The sequence below is a fragment of the Astatotilapia calliptera genome, chromosome 3 (genome assembly GCF_964374335.1).
Source record: "Astatotilapia calliptera chromosome 3, fAstCal68.1, whole genome shotgun sequence".
Taxonomy (NCBI): Eukaryota; Metazoa; Chordata; class Actinopteri; order Cichliformes; family Cichlidae; genus Astatotilapia; species Astatotilapia calliptera.
The window spans coordinates 23658866-23672814 of NC_137424.1; the positions used below are offsets into that span (position 1 = coordinate 23658866).

General features: G+C 57.6%; 8 non-coding genes across 8 annotated transcripts; all 8 read right to left on the reverse strand.

Annotated features, from left to right (window-relative positions):
* Window positions 1–455: 455 nt before the first annotated feature.
* LOC145426595 (5S ribosomal RNA) lies at window positions 456–574 on the reverse strand. Its single transcript, XR_013907305.1, has one exon. It is a non-coding gene; the product is annotated as a 5S ribosomal RNA (ribosomal RNA).
* A 1374-nt stretch (window positions 575–1948) lies between these two features.
* Window positions 1949–2067, reverse strand: LOC145426596 (5S ribosomal RNA). The gene has a single exon (XR_013907306.1). It is a non-coding gene; the product is annotated as a 5S ribosomal RNA (ribosomal RNA).
* Window positions 2068–3440: 1373 nt separating this feature from the next.
* LOC145426478 (5S ribosomal RNA) lies at window positions 3441–3559 on the reverse strand. The gene has a single exon (XR_013907188.1). It is a non-coding gene; the product is annotated as a 5S ribosomal RNA (ribosomal RNA).
* Window positions 3560–4655: 1096 nt separating this feature from the next.
* On the reverse strand, window positions 4656–4774 carry LOC145427073 (5S ribosomal RNA). Its single transcript, XR_013907797.1, has one exon. It is a non-coding gene; the product is annotated as a 5S ribosomal RNA (ribosomal RNA).
* Window positions 4775–5869: 1095 nt separating this feature from the next.
* On the reverse strand, window positions 5870–5988 carry LOC145426758 (5S ribosomal RNA). The gene has a single exon (XR_013907474.1). It is a non-coding gene; the product is annotated as a 5S ribosomal RNA (ribosomal RNA).
* Window positions 5989–8456: 2468 nt separating this feature from the next.
* Window positions 8457–8575, reverse strand: LOC145427719 (5S ribosomal RNA). Its single transcript, XR_013908261.1, has one exon. It is a non-coding gene; the product is annotated as a 5S ribosomal RNA (ribosomal RNA).
* Window positions 8576–10739: 2164 nt separating this feature from the next.
* LOC145427720 (5S ribosomal RNA) lies at window positions 10740–10858 on the reverse strand. The gene has a single exon (XR_013908262.1). It is a non-coding gene; the product is annotated as a 5S ribosomal RNA (ribosomal RNA).
* Window positions 10859–11877: 1019 nt separating this feature from the next.
* On the reverse strand, window positions 11878–11996 carry LOC145426480 (5S ribosomal RNA). Its single transcript, XR_013907190.1, has one exon. It is a non-coding gene; the product is annotated as a 5S ribosomal RNA (ribosomal RNA).
* Window positions 11997–13949: the final 1953 nt, after the last annotated feature.

Here is a 13949-nt window from a genome sequence, read left to right on the forward strand (position 1 = left end):
GGCCTCAATAGCAACTAAGGCCCTGGTGTTGTGTAAGTGGCCTCATCCAGCAGCCACAGGCCTTGGTGTGGTGTAAGTCGCCTCATCCAGCAGCCACAGGCCCTGGTGTGGTGTAAGTGGCCTGAGCAAGAGCCACAGACCCTGGTGTGGTGTAATTGGCCTCAATAGCAAGTAAGGCCCTGGTGTGGTGTAGGTGGCCTCAGCCAGCAGCCACAGGCCCTGGTGTGGTGTAAGTGGCCTCAGCCAGCAACCACAGGCCCTGATGTGGTGTAAGTGGCCCCAGCCGGTCACTCTGGCCCTGGTGTGGTGTAAGTGGCATCAGCTAGCAGCACAAGACATTGGAAAACAGCCAAAAGCAATGTCGTTAATGTGCCCTCATTAATGGGCAGCTGCTTTTGGTCTTTTAATACACCCCTTCTCTGGATCAAAAGCGGTTCAATGACATGAAAATGAAAGGCTTACAGCACTAGGTATTCCAAGGAAGTCTCCCATCCAAGTACTAACCAAGCCCAGCCCTGCTTAGCTTCCGAGATCAGACGAGGTCGGGCGTGCTCAGGGTGGTATGGCCGTAAGCTGCTGGCCCCAGCACAATGTCTCAATTTATGGATTCAACTGATTAGGTGGCAAGTACCTGAAGTTACGAAGACAATCCTATAACCATACCTGCATGTTTGCATAATACCCTAACCCAAAGGCTCAGTTTAGCATTTATCCAACAGCACAGGCCCTGGATTGTTGAAGATGGCCTCAGGAACCAGAACAGGGCCTGGTGTGTTGTACATGGCCACAGCTAGCAGCACAGGGCCTGGTTTGGTGAAGATGGCCTCGGCCAGAAGCACAGGGCCTGGTGTGATATGAGTGGCCTGAGCAAGAGCCACAGGCCCTGGTGTGGAGTAAGTGGCCTGAGCAAGAGCCACAGGCCCTGGTGTGGTGTAAGTGGCCTGAGCAAGAGCAACAGGCCCTGGTGTGGTGTAATTGGCCTCAATAGCAACTAAGGCCCTGGTGTGGTGTATGTGGCCTCAGCCAGCAGCCACAGGCCCTGGTGTGGTGTAAGTGGCCTCAGAAGCAAAAAAGGCCATGGTGTTGTGTATGTGGCCTCAGCCAGCAGCCACAGGCCCTTGGTGTGGTGTAAGTGGCCTCAGCCAGCAGCCACAGGCCCTGGTGTGGTGTAGGTGGCCTCAGCCAGCAGCCACAGGCCCTTGGTGTGGTGTAAGTCGCCTCATCCAGCAGCCACAGGCCCTGATGTGGTGTAAGTGGCCTCAGCCAGAGCCACAGGCCCTGGTGTGGTGTAAGTGGCCTCAGCCAGAGCCACAGGGTCTGGTGTGATATGAGTGGCCTGAGCAAGAGCCACAGGCCCTGGTGTGGTGTAAGTGGCCTCAGCCAGCAGCCACAGGCCCTGGTGTGGTGTGGGTGGCCTCAGCCAGCAGCCACAGGCCCTTGGTGTGGTGTAAGTCGCCTCATCCAGCAGCCACAGGCCCTGATGTGGTGTAAGTGGCCTCAGCCAGAACCACAGGCCCTGGTGTAGTGTAAGTGGCCTCAGCCAGTGCCACAGGCCCTGGTGTGGTGTAAGTGGCCTGAGCAAGAGCCACAGACCCTGGTGTGGTGTAATTGGCCTCAATAGCAACTAATGCCCTGGTGTGGTGTAGGTGGCCTCAGCCAGCAGCCACAGGCCCTGGTGTGGTGTAAGTGGCCTCAGCCAGCAGCCACAGGCCCTGGTGTGGTGTAAGTGGCCTCAGCCAGCAACCACAGGCCCTGATGTGGTGTAAGTGGCCCCAGCCGGTCACTCTGGCCCTGGTGTGGTGTAAGTGGCATCAGCTAGCAGCACAAGACATTGGAAAACAGCCAAAAGCAATGTCGTTAATGTGCCCTCATTAATGGGCAGCTGCTTTTGGTCTTTTAATACACCCCTTCTCTGGATCAAAAGCGGTTCAATGACATGAAAATGAAAGGCTTACAGCACTAGGTATTCCAAGGAAGTCTCCCATCCAAGTACTAACCAAGCCCAGCCCTGCTTAGCTTCCGAGATCAGACGAGGTCGGGCGTGCTCAGGGTGGTATGGCCGTAAGCTGCTGGCCCCAGCACAATGTCTCAATTTATGGATTCAACTGATTAGGTGGCAAGTACCTGAAGTTACGAAGACAATCCTATAACCATACCTGCATGTTTGCATAATACCCTAACCCAAAGGCTCAGTTTAGCATTTATCCAACAGCACAGGCCCTGGATTGTTGAAGATGGCCTCAGGAACCAGAACAGGGCCTGGTGTGTTGTACATGGCCACAGCTAGCAGCACAGGGCCTGGTTTGGTGAAGATGGCCTCGGCCAGAAGCACAGGGCCTGGTGTGATATGAGTGGCCTGAGCAAGAGCCACAGGCCCTGGTGTGGAGTAAGTGGCCTGAGCAAGAGCCACAGGCCCTGGTGTGGTGTAAGTGGCCTGAGCAAGAGCAACAGGCCCTGGTGTGGTGTAATTGGCCTCAATAGCAACTAAGGCCCTGGTGTGGTGTATGTGGCCTCAGCCAGCAGCCACAGGCCCTGGTGTGGTGTAAGTGGCCTCAGAAGCAAAAAAGGCCATGGTGTTGTGTATGTGGCCTCAGCCAGCAGCCACAGGCCCTTGGTGTGGTGTAAGTGGCCTCAGCCAGCAGCCACAGGCCCTGGTGTGGTGTAGGTGGCCTCAGCCAGCAGCCACAGGCCCTTGGTGTGGTGTAAGTCGCCTCATCCAGCAGCCACAGGCCCTGATGTGGTGTAAGTGGCCTCAGCCAGAGCCACAGGCCCTGGTGTGGTGTAAGTGGCCTCAGCCAGAGCCACAGGGTCTGGTGTGATATGAGTGGCCTGAGCAAGAGCCACAGGCCCTGGTGTGGTGTAAGTGGCCTCAGCCAGCAGCCACAGGCCCTGGTGTGGTGTGGGTGGCCTCAGCCAGCAGCCACAGGCCCTTGGTGTGGTGTAAGTCGCCTCATCCAGCAGCCACAGGCCCTGATGTGGTGTAAGTGGCCTCAGCCAGAACCACAGGCCCTGGTGTAGTGTAAGTGGCCTCAGCCAGTGCCACAGGCCCTGGTGTGGTGTAAGTGGCCTGAGCAAGAGCCACAGACCCTGGTGTGGTGTAATTGGCCTCAATAGCAACTAATGCCCTGGTGTGGTGTAGGTGGCCTCAGCCAGCAGCCACAGGCCCTGGTGTGGTGTAAGTGGCCTCAGCCAGCAGCCACAGGCCCTGGTGTGGTGTAAGTGGCCTCAGCCAGAGCCACAGGCCCTGATGTGGTGTAAGTGGCCCCAGCCGGTCACTCAGGCCCTGGTGTGGTGTAGGTGGCATCAGCTAGCAGCACAAGACATTGGAAAAAAGCCAAAAGCAGTGTCGTTAATGTGCCCTCATTAATGGGCAGCTGCTTTTGGTCTTTTAATACACCCCTTCTCTGGATCAAAAGCAGTTCAATGACATGAAAATGAAAGGCTTACAGCACCAGGTATTCCCAGGCAGTCTCCCATCCAAGTACTAACCAAGCCCAGCCCTGCTTAGCTTCCGAGATCAGACGAGGTCGGGCGTGCTCAGGGTGGTATGGCCGTAAGCTGCTGGCCCCAGCACAATGTCTCAATTTATGGATTCAAGTGATTAGGTGGCAAGTACCTGAAGTTACGAAGACAATCCTATAACCATAACTGCATGTTTGCATAATACCCTAACCCAAAGGCTCAGTTTGGCATTTATCCAACAGCACAGGCCCTGGATTGTTGAAGATGGCTTCTGGAACCAGCACAGGGCCTGGTGTGTTGTACATGGCCACAGCTAGCAGCACAGGGCCTGGTTGGGTGAAGATGGCCTCGGCCAGAAGCACAGGGTCTGGTGTGATATGAGTGGCCTGAGCAAGAGCCACAGGCCCTGGTGTGGTGTAAGTGGCCTCAGCCAGCAGCCACAGGCCCTGGTGTGGTGTAAGTGGCCTCAGCCAGCAGCCACAGGCCCTGGTGTGGTGTAAGTGGCCTCAGCCAGTGCCACAGGCCCTGGTGTGGTGTAATTGGCCTCAATAGCAACTAAGGCCCTGGTGTGGTGTATGTGGCCTCAGCCAGCAGCCACAGGCCCTGGTGTGGTGTACATGGCCACAGCCAGCAGCCACAGGCCCTGGTGTGGTGTAAGTGGCCTCAATAGCAACTAAGGCCCTGGTGTGGTGTAAGTGGCCTCAGCCAGCAGCCACAGGCCTTGGTGTGGTGTAAGTCGCCTCATCCAGCAGCCACAGGCCCTGGTGTGGTGTAAGTGGCCTCAGCCAGCAGCCACAGGCCCTGGTGTGGTGTAAGTGGCCTCAGCCAGTGCCACAGGCCCTGGTGTGGTGTAAGTGGCCTGAGCAAGAGCCACAGACCCTGGTGTGGTGTAATTGGCCTCAATAGCAACTAATGCCCTGGTGTGGTGTAAGTGGCCTCAGCCAGCAGCCACAGGCCCTGGTGTGGTGTAAGTGGCCTCAGCCAGCAGCCACAGGCCCTGATGTGGTGTAAGTGGCCCCAGCCGGTCACTCAGGCCCTGGTGTGGTGTAGGTGGCATCAGCTAGCAGCACAAGACATTGGAAAACAGCCAAAAGCAGTGTCGTTAATGTGCCCTCATTAATGGGCAGCTTCTTTTGGTCTTTTAATACACCCCTTCTCTGGATCAAAAGCGGTTCAATGACATGAAAAAGAAAGGCTTACAGCACCAGGTATTCCCAGGTAGTCTCCCATCCAAGTACTAACCAAGCCCAGCCATGCTTATCTTCCGAGATCAGACGAGGTCGGGCGTGCTCAGGGTGGTATGGCCGTAAGCTGCTGGCCCCAGCACAATGTCTCAATTTATGGATTCAACTGATTAGGTGGCAAGTACCTGAAGTTACGAAGACAATCCTTTAACCATACCTGCATGTTTGCATAATACCCTAACCCAAAGGCTCAGTTTAGCATTTATCTAACAGCACAGGCCCTGGATTGTTGAAGATGGCCTCAGGAACAAGCACAGGGCCTGGTGTGTTGTACATGGCCACAGCAAGAAGCACAGGGCCTGGTTTGGTGAAGATGGCCTCGGCCAGAAGCACAGGGCCTGGTGTGGTATGAGTGGCCTGAGCAAGAGCCACAGGCCCTGGTGTGGTGTAAGTGGCCTGAGCAAGAGCCACAGGCCCTGGTGTGGTGTAAGTGGTCTCAGCCAGCAGCCACAGGCCCTGGTGTGGTGTAGGTGGCCTCAGCCAGCAGCCACAGGCCCTTGTGTGGTGTAAGTGGCCTCAGCCAGCAGCCACAGGCCCTGGTGTGGTGTAAGTGGCCTGAGCAAGAGCCACAGACCCTGGTGTGGTGTAATTGGCCTCAATAGCAACTAAGGCCCTGGTGTGGTGTAGGTGGCCTCAGCCAGCAGCCACAGGCCTTGGTGTGGTGTAAGTGGCCTCAGCCAGAGCCACAGGCCCTGATGTGGTGTAAGTGGCCCCAGCCGGTCACTTAGGCCCTGGTGTTGTGTAGGTGGCATCAGCTAGCAGCCACAGGCCCTGGTGTGGTGTAAGTGGCCTCAGCCAGAGCCACAGACCCTGATGTGGTGTAATTGGCCTCAATAGCAACTAAGGCCCTGGTGTGGTGTAGGTGGCCTCAGCCAGCAGCCACAGGCCCTGGTGTGGTGTAAGTGGCCTCAGCCAGCAGCCACAGGCCCTGGTGTGGTGTAAGTGGCCTCAGCCAGAGCCACAGGCCCTGATGTGGTGTAAGTGGCCCCAGCCGGTCACTCAGGCCCTGGTGTGGTGTAGGTGGCATCAGCTAGCAGCACAAGACATTGGAAAAGAGCCAAAAGCAGTGTCGTTAATGTGCCCTCATTAATGGGCAGCTGCTTTTGGTCTTTTAATACACCCCTTCTCTGGATCAAAAGCGGTTCAATGACATGAAAATGAAAGGCTTACAGCACCAGGTATTCCAAGGAAGTCTCCCATCCAAGTACTAACCAAGCCCAGCCCTGCTTAGCTTCCGAGATCAGACGAGGTCGGGCGTGCTCAGGGTGGTATGGCCGTAAGCTGCTGGCCCCAGCACAATGTCTCAATTTATGGATTCAAGTGATTAGGTGGCAAGTACCTGAAGTTACGAAGACAATCCTATAACCATACCCGCATGTTTGCATAATACCCTAACCAAAAGGCTCAGTTTAGCATTTATCCAACAGCACAGGCCCTGGATTGTTGAAGATGGCCTCAGGAACCAGAACAGGGCCTGGTGTGTTGTACATGGCCACAGCTAGCAGCACAGGGCCTGGTTTGGTGAAGATGGCCTCGGCCAGAAGCACAGGGCCTGGTGTGATATGAGTGGCCTGAGCAAGAGCCACAGGCCCTGGTGTGGTGTAAGTGGCCTGAGCAAGAGCCACAGGCCCTGGTGTGGAGTAAGTGGCCTGAGCAAGAGCCACAGGCCCTGGTGTGGTGTAAGTGGCCTGAGCAAGAGCCACAGGCCCTGGTGTGGTGTAATTGGCCTCAATAGCAACTAAGGCCCTGGTGTGGTGTATGTGGCCTCAGCCAGCAGCCACAGGCCCTGGTGTGGTGTAAGTGGCCTGAGAAGCAAATAAGGCCGTATTGTGGTGTATGTGGCCTCAGCCAGGAGCCACAGGCCCTGGTGTGGTGTAAGTGGCCTGAGCAAGAGCCACAGACCCTGGTGTGGTGTAAGTGGCCTCAGCCAGCAGCCACAGGCCTTGGTGTGGTGTAAGTCGCCTCAGCCAGAAGCCACAGGCACTGGTGTGGTGTAAGTGGCCTCAGCCAGCAGCCACAGGCCCTGGTGTGGTGTAAGTGGCCTCATCCAGAGCCACAGGCCCTGGTGTGGTGTAAGTGGCCTCAGAAGCAAATAAGGCCGTGGTGTGGTGTAAGTGGCCTCAGCCAGAAGCCACAGGCACTGGTGTGGTGTAAGTGGCCTCAGCCAGCAGCCACAGGCCCTGGTGTGGTGTAAGTGACTTCAGCCAGTGCCACAGGCCCTGGTGTGGTGTAAGTGGCCTGAGCAAGAGCCACCGACCCTGGTGTGGTGTAATTGGCCTCAATAGCAACTAATGCCCTGGTGTGGTGTAGGTGGCCTCAGCCAGCAGCCACAGGCCCTGGTGTGGTGTAAGTGGCCTCAGCCAGTGCCACAGGCCCTGGTGTGGTGTAAGGGGCCTCAATAGCAACTAATGCCCTGGTGTGGTGTAAGTGGCCTCAGCCAACAGCCACAGGCCCTGGTGTGGTGTAAGTGGCCTGAGCCAGTGCCACAGGCCCTGGTGTGGTGTAAGTGGCCTCAGCCAGTGCCACAGGCCCTGGTGTGGTGTAAGTGGCCTCAGCCAGTGCCACAGGCCCTGGTGTGGTGTAAGGGGCCTCAATAGCAACTAATGCCCTGGTGTGGTGTAAGTGGCCTCAGCCAGCAGCCACTGGCACTGGTGTGGTGTAAGTGGCCTCAGCCAGCAGCCACAGGCCCTGGTGTGGTGTAAGTGGCCTCAGCCAGCAGCCACAGGCCCTGGTGTGGTGTAAGTGGCCTGAGCCAGCAGCCACAGGCCCTGGTGTGGTGTAAGTGGCCTCAGCCAGAAGCCACAGGCCCTGGTGTGGTGTAAGTGCCCTCAGCCAGCAGCCACAGGCCCTGGTGTGGTGTAAGTGACCTCAGCCAGCAGCCACAGGCCCTGGTGTGGTGTAAGTGGCCTCAGCCAGCAGCCACAGGCCCTGGTGTGGTGTAAGTGGCCTCAGCCAGTGCCACAGGCCCTGGTGTGGTGTAAGTGGCCTGAGCAAGAGTCACAGACCCTGGTGTGGTGTAATTGGCCTCAATAGCAACTAATGCCCTGGTGTGGTGTAGGTGGCCTCAGCCAGCAGCCACAGGCCCTGGTGTGGTGTAAGTGGCCTCAGCCAGTGCCACAGGCCCTGGTGTGGTGTAAGTGGCCTCAGCCAGTGCCACAGGCCCTGGTGTGGTGTAAGTGGCCTGAGCAAGAGCCACAGACCCTGGTGTGGTGTAATTGGCCTCAATAGCAACTAATGCCCTGGTGTGGTGTAGGTGGCCTCAGCCAGCAGCCACAGGCCCTGGTGTGGTGTAAGTGGCCTCAATAGCAACTAATGCCCTGGTGTGGTGTAAGTGGCCTCAGCCAGCAGCCACAGGCCCTGGTGTGGTGTAAGTGGCCTGAGCAAGAGCCACAGACCCTGGTGTGGTGTAATTGGCCTCAATAGCAACTAAGGCCCTGGTGTGGTGTAGGTGGCCTCAGCCAGCAGCCACAGGCCCTGGTGTGGTGTAAGTGGCCTCAGCCAGCAGCCACAGGCCCTGGTGTGGTGTAAGTGGCCTCAGCCAGCAGCCACAGGCCCTGATGTGGTGTAAGTGGCCCCAGCCGGTCACTCAGGCCCTGGTGTGGTGTAGGTGGCATCAGCTAGCAGCACAAGACATTGGAAAACAGCCAAAAGCAATGTCGTTAATGTGCCCTCATTAATGGGCAGCTGCTTTTGGTCTTTTAATACACCCCTTCTCTGGATCAAAAGCGGTTCAATGACATGAAAATGAAAGGCTTACAGCACCAGGTATTCCCAGGTAGTCTCCCATCCAAGTACTAACCAAGCCCAGCCCTGCTTAGCTTCCGAGATCAGACGAGGTCGGGCGTGCTCAGGGTGGTATGGCCGTAAGCTGCTGGCCCCAGCACAATGTCTCAATTTATGGATTCAACTGATTAGGTGGCAAGTACCTGAAGTTACGAAGACAATCCTTTAACCATACCTGCATGGTTGCATAATACCCTAACCCAAAGGCTCAGTTTAGCATTTATCTAACAGCACAGGCCCTGGATTGTTGAAGATGGCCTCAGGAACCAGCACAGGGCCTGGTGTGTTGTACATGGCCACAGCTAGCAGCACAGGCCCTGGTGTGGTGTAAATGGCCTCAGCCAGCAGCCACAGGCCCTGGTGTGGTGTAAGTGGCCTCAGCCAGAGCCACAGGCCCTGGTGTGGTGTAAGTGGCCTCAGCCAGTGCCACAGGCCCTGGTGTGGTGTAAGTGGCCTGAGCAAGAGCCACAGACCCTGGTGTGGTGTAACTGGCCTCAATAGCAACTAATGCCCTGGTGAGGTGTAGGTGGCCTCAGCCAGCAGCCACAGGCCCTGGTGTGGTGTAAGTGGCCTCAGCCAGTGCCACAGGCCCTGGTGTGGTGTAAGGGGCCTCAATAGCAACTAATGCCCTGGTGTGGTGTAAGTGGCCTCAGCCAGCAGCCACAGGCACTGGTGTGGTGTAAGTGGCCTCAGCCAGCAGCCACAGGCCCTGGTGTGGTGTAAGTGGCCTCAGCCAGCAGCCACAGGCCCTGGTGTGGTGTAAGTGGCCTGAGCCAGCTGCCACAGGCCCTGGTGTGGTGTAAGTGGCCTCAGCCAGAAGCCACAGGCACTGGTGTGGTGTAAGTGCCCTCAGCCAGCAGCCACAGGCCCTGGTGTGGTGTAAGTGACCTCAGCCAGCAGCCACAGGCCCTGGTGTGGTGTAAGTGGCCTCAGCCAGCAGCCACAGGCCCTGGTGTGGTGTAAGTGCCCTCAGCCAGCAGCCACAGGCCCTGGTGTGGTGTAAGTGGCCTCAGCCAGTGCCACAGGCCCTGGTGTGGTGTAAGTGGCCTGAGCAAGAGTCACAGACCCTGGTGTGGTGTAATTGGCCTCAATAGCAACTAATGCCCTGGTGTGGTGTAGGTGGCCTCAGCCAGCAGCCACAGGCCCTGGTGTGGTGTAAGTGGCCTCAGCCAGTGCCACAGGCCCTGGTGTGGTGTAAGGGGCCTCAATAGCAACTAATGCCCTGGTGTGGTGTAAGTGGCCTCAGCCAGCAGCCACAGGCACTGGTGTGGTGTAAGTGCCCTCAGCCAGCAGCCACAGGCCCTGGTGTGGTGTAAGTGGCCTCAGCCAGCAGCCACAGGCACTGGTGTGGTGTAAGTGCCCTCAGCCAGCAGCCACAGGCCCTGGTGTGGTGTAAGTGGCCTCAGCCAGCAGCCACAGGCCCTGGTGTGGTGTAAGTGGCCTGAGCAAGAGCCACAGGCCCTGGTGTGGTGTAAGTGGCCTCAGCCAGAAGCCACAGGCACTGGTGTGGTGTAAGTGCCCTCAGCCAGCAGCCACAGGCACTGGTGTGGTGTAAGTGACCTCAGCCAGCAGCCACAGGCCCTGGTGTGGTGTAAGTGGCCTCAGCCAGCAGCCACAGGCCCTGGTGTGGTGTAAGTGCCCTCAGCCAGCAGCCACAGGCACTGGTGTGGTGTAAGTGACCTCAGCCAGCAGCCACAGGCCCTGGTGTGGTGTAAGTGGCCTCAGCCAGCAGCCACAGGCCCAGGTGTGGTGTAAGTGGCCTCAGCCAGTGCCACAGGCCCTGGTGTGGTGTAAGTGGCCTGAGCAAGAGTCACAGACCCTGGTGTGGTGTAATTGGCCTCAATAGCAACTAATGCCCTGGTGTGGTGTAGGTGGCCTCAGCCAGCAGCCACAGGCCCTGGTGTGGTGTAAGTGGCCTGAGCAAGAGCCACAGACCCTGGTGTGGTGTAATTGGCCTCAATAGCAACTAATGCCCTGGTGTGGTGTAAGTGGCCTCAGCCAGCAGCCACAGGCCCTGGTGTGGTGTAAGTGGCCTCAGCCAGCAGCCACAGGCCCTGATGTGGTGTAAGTGGCCCCAGCCGGTCACTCAGGCCCTGGTGTGGTGTAGGTGGCATCAGCTAGCAGCACAAGACATTGGAAAACAGCCAAAAGCAATGTCGTTAATGTGCCCTCATTAATGGGCAGCTGCTTTTGGTCTTTTAATACACCCCTTCTCTGGATCAAAAGCGGTTCAATGACATGAAAATGAAAGGCTTACAGCACCAGGTATTCCCAGGTAGTCTCCCATCCAAGTACTAACCAAGCCCAGCCCTGCTTAGCTTCCGAGATCAGACGAGGTCGGGCGTGCTCAGGGTGGTATGGCCGTAAGCTGCTGGCCCCAGCACAATGTCTCAATTTATGGATTCAACTGATTAGGTGGCAAGTACCTGAAGTTACGAAGACAATCCTTTAACCATACCTGCATGTTTGCATAATACCCTAACCCAAAGGCTCAGTTTAGCATTTATCTAACAGCACAGGCCCTGGATTGTTGAAGATGGCCTCAGGAACCAGCACAGGTTCTGGTGTGTTGTACATGGCCACAGCTAGCAGCACAGGGCCTGGTTTGGTGAAGATGGCCTCGGCCAGAAGCGCAGGGCCTGGTGTGATGTGAGTGGCCTGAGCAAGAGCCACAGGCCCTGGTGTGGTGTAAGTGGCCTCAGCCAGAAGCCACAGGCACTGGTGTGGTGTAAGTGGCCTCAGCCAGCAGCCACAGGCCCTGGTGTGGTGTAAGTGGCCTCAGCCAGCAGCCACAGGCCCTGGTGTGGTGTAAGTGGCCTCAGCCAGCAGCCACAGGCCCTGGTGTGGTGTAAGTGGCCTCAGCCAGAGCCACAGGCCCTGGTGTGGTGTAAGTGGCCTCAGCCAGCAGCCACAGGCCCTGGTGTGGTGTAAGTGGCCTCAATAGCAACTAATGCCCTGGTGTGGTGTAAGTGGCCTCAGCCAGCAGCCACAGGCCCTGGTGTGGTGTAAGTGGCCTGAGCAAGAGCCACAGACCCTGGTGTGGTGTAATTGGCCTCAATAGCAACTAAGGCCCTGGTGTGGTGTAGGTGGCCTCAGCCAGCAGCCACAGGCCCTGGTGTGGTGTAAGTGGCCTCAGCCAGCAGCCACAGGCCCTGGTGTGGTGTAAGTGGCCTCAGCCAGCAGCCACAGGCCCTGATGTGGTGTAAGTGGCCCCAGCCGGTCACTCAGGCCCTGGTGTGGTGTAGGTGGCATCAGCTAGCAGCACAAGACATTGGAAAACAGCCAAAAGCAATGTCGTTAATGTGCCCTCATTAATGGGCAGCTGCTTTTGGTCTTTTAATACACCCCTTCTCTGGATCAAAAGCGATTCAATGACATGAAAATGAAAGGCTTACAGCACCAGGTATTCCCAGGCAGTCTCCCATCCAAGTACTAACCAAGCCCAGCCCTGCTTAGCTTCCGAGATCAGACGAGGTCGGGCGTGCTCAGGGTGGTATGGCCGTAAGCTGCTGGCCCCAGCACAATGTCTCAATTTATGGATTCAACTGATTAGGTGGCAAGTACCTGAAGTTACGAAGACAATCCTTTAACCATACCTGCATGTTTGCATAATACCCTAACCCAAAGGCTCAGTTTAGCATTTATCTAACAGCACAGGCCCTGGATTGTTGAAGATGGCCTCAGGAACCAGCACAGGTTCTGGTGTGTTGTACATGGCCACAGCTAGCAGCACAGGGCCTGGTTTGGTGAAGATGGCCTCGGCCAGAAGCGCAGGGCCTGGTGTGATGTGAGTGGCCTGAGCAAGAGCCACAGGCCCTGGTGTGGTGTAAGTGGCCTCAGCCAGAAGCCACAGGCACTGGTGTGGTGTAAGTGGCCTCAGCCAGCAGCCACAGGCCCTGGTGTGGTGTAAGTGGCCTCAGCCAGAGCCACAGGCCCTGGTGTGGTGTAAGTGGCCTCAGCCAGTGCCACAGGCCCTGGTGTGGTGTAAGTGGCCTGAGCAAGAGCCACAGACCCTGGTGTGGTGTAATTGGCCTCAATAGCAACTAATGCCCTGGTGAGGTGTAGGTGGCCTCAGCCAGCAGCCACAGGCCCTGGTGTGGTGTAAGTGGCCTCAGCCAGTGCCACAGGCCCTGGTGTGGTGTAAGGGGCCTCAATAGCAACTAATGCCCTGGTGTGGTGTAAGTGGCCTCAGCCAGCAGCCACAGGCACTGGTGTGGTGTAAGTGGCCTCAGCCAGCAGCCACAGGCCCTGGTGTGGTGTAAGTGGCCTCAGCCAGCAGCCACAGGCCCTGGTGTGGTGTAAGTGGCCTGAGCCAGCTGCCACAGGCCCTGGTGTGGTGTAAGTGGCCTCAGCCAGAAGCCACAGGCACTGGTGTGGTGTAAGTGCCCTCAGCCAGCAGCCACAGGCCCTGGTGTGGTGTAAGTGACCTCAGCCAGCAGCCACAGGCCCTGGTGTGGTGTAAGTGGCCTCAGCCAGCAGCCACAGGCCCTGGTGTGGTGTAAGTGGCCTCAGCCAGTGCCACAGGCCCTGGTGTGGTGTAAGTGGCCTGAGCAAGAGTCACAGACCCTGGTGTGGTGTAATTGGCTTCAATAGCAACTAATGCCCTGGTGTGGTGTAGGTGGCCTCAGCCAGCAGCCACAGGCCCTGGTGTGGTGTAAGTGGCCTCAACCAGTGCCACAGGCCCTGGTGTGGTGTAAGGGGCCTCAATAGCAACTAATGCCCTGGTGTGGTGTAAGTGGCCTCAGCCAGCAGCCACAGGCACTGGTGTGGTGTAAGTGGCCTCAGCCAGCAGCCACAGGCCCTGGTGTGGTGTAAGTGGCCTCAGCCAGTGCCACAGGCCCTGGTGTGGTGTAAGTGGCCTGAGCAAGAGCCACAGACCCTGGTGTGGTGTAATTGGCCTCAATAGCAACTAAGGCCCTGGTGTGGTGTAAGTGGCCTCAGCCAGAAGCCACAGGCACTGGTGTGGTGTAAGTGGCCTCAGCCAGCAGCCACAGGCCCTGGTGTGGTGTAAGTGGCCTCAGCCAGCAGCCACAGGCCCTGGTGTGGTGTAAGTGGCCTCAGCCAGAGCCACAGGCCCTGGTGTGGTGTAAGTGGCCTCAGCCAGTGCCACAGGCCCTGGTGTGGTGTAAGTGGCCTGAGCAAGAGCCACAGACCCTGGTGTGGTGTAATTGGCCTCAATAGCAACTAATGCCCTGGTGTGGTGTAGGTGGCCTCAGCCAGCAGCCACAGGCCCTGGTGTGGTGTAAGTGGCCTCAATAGCAACTAATGCCCTGGTGTGGTGTAAGTGGCCTCAGCCAGCAGCCACAGGCCCTGGTGTGGTGTAAGTGGCCTCAGCCAGCAGCCACAGGCCCTGGTGTGGTGTAAGTGGCCTCAGCCAGCAGCCACAGGCCCTGGTGTGGTGTAAGTGGCCTCAGCCAGCAGCCACAGGCCCTGATGTGGTGTAAGTGGCCCCAGCCGGTC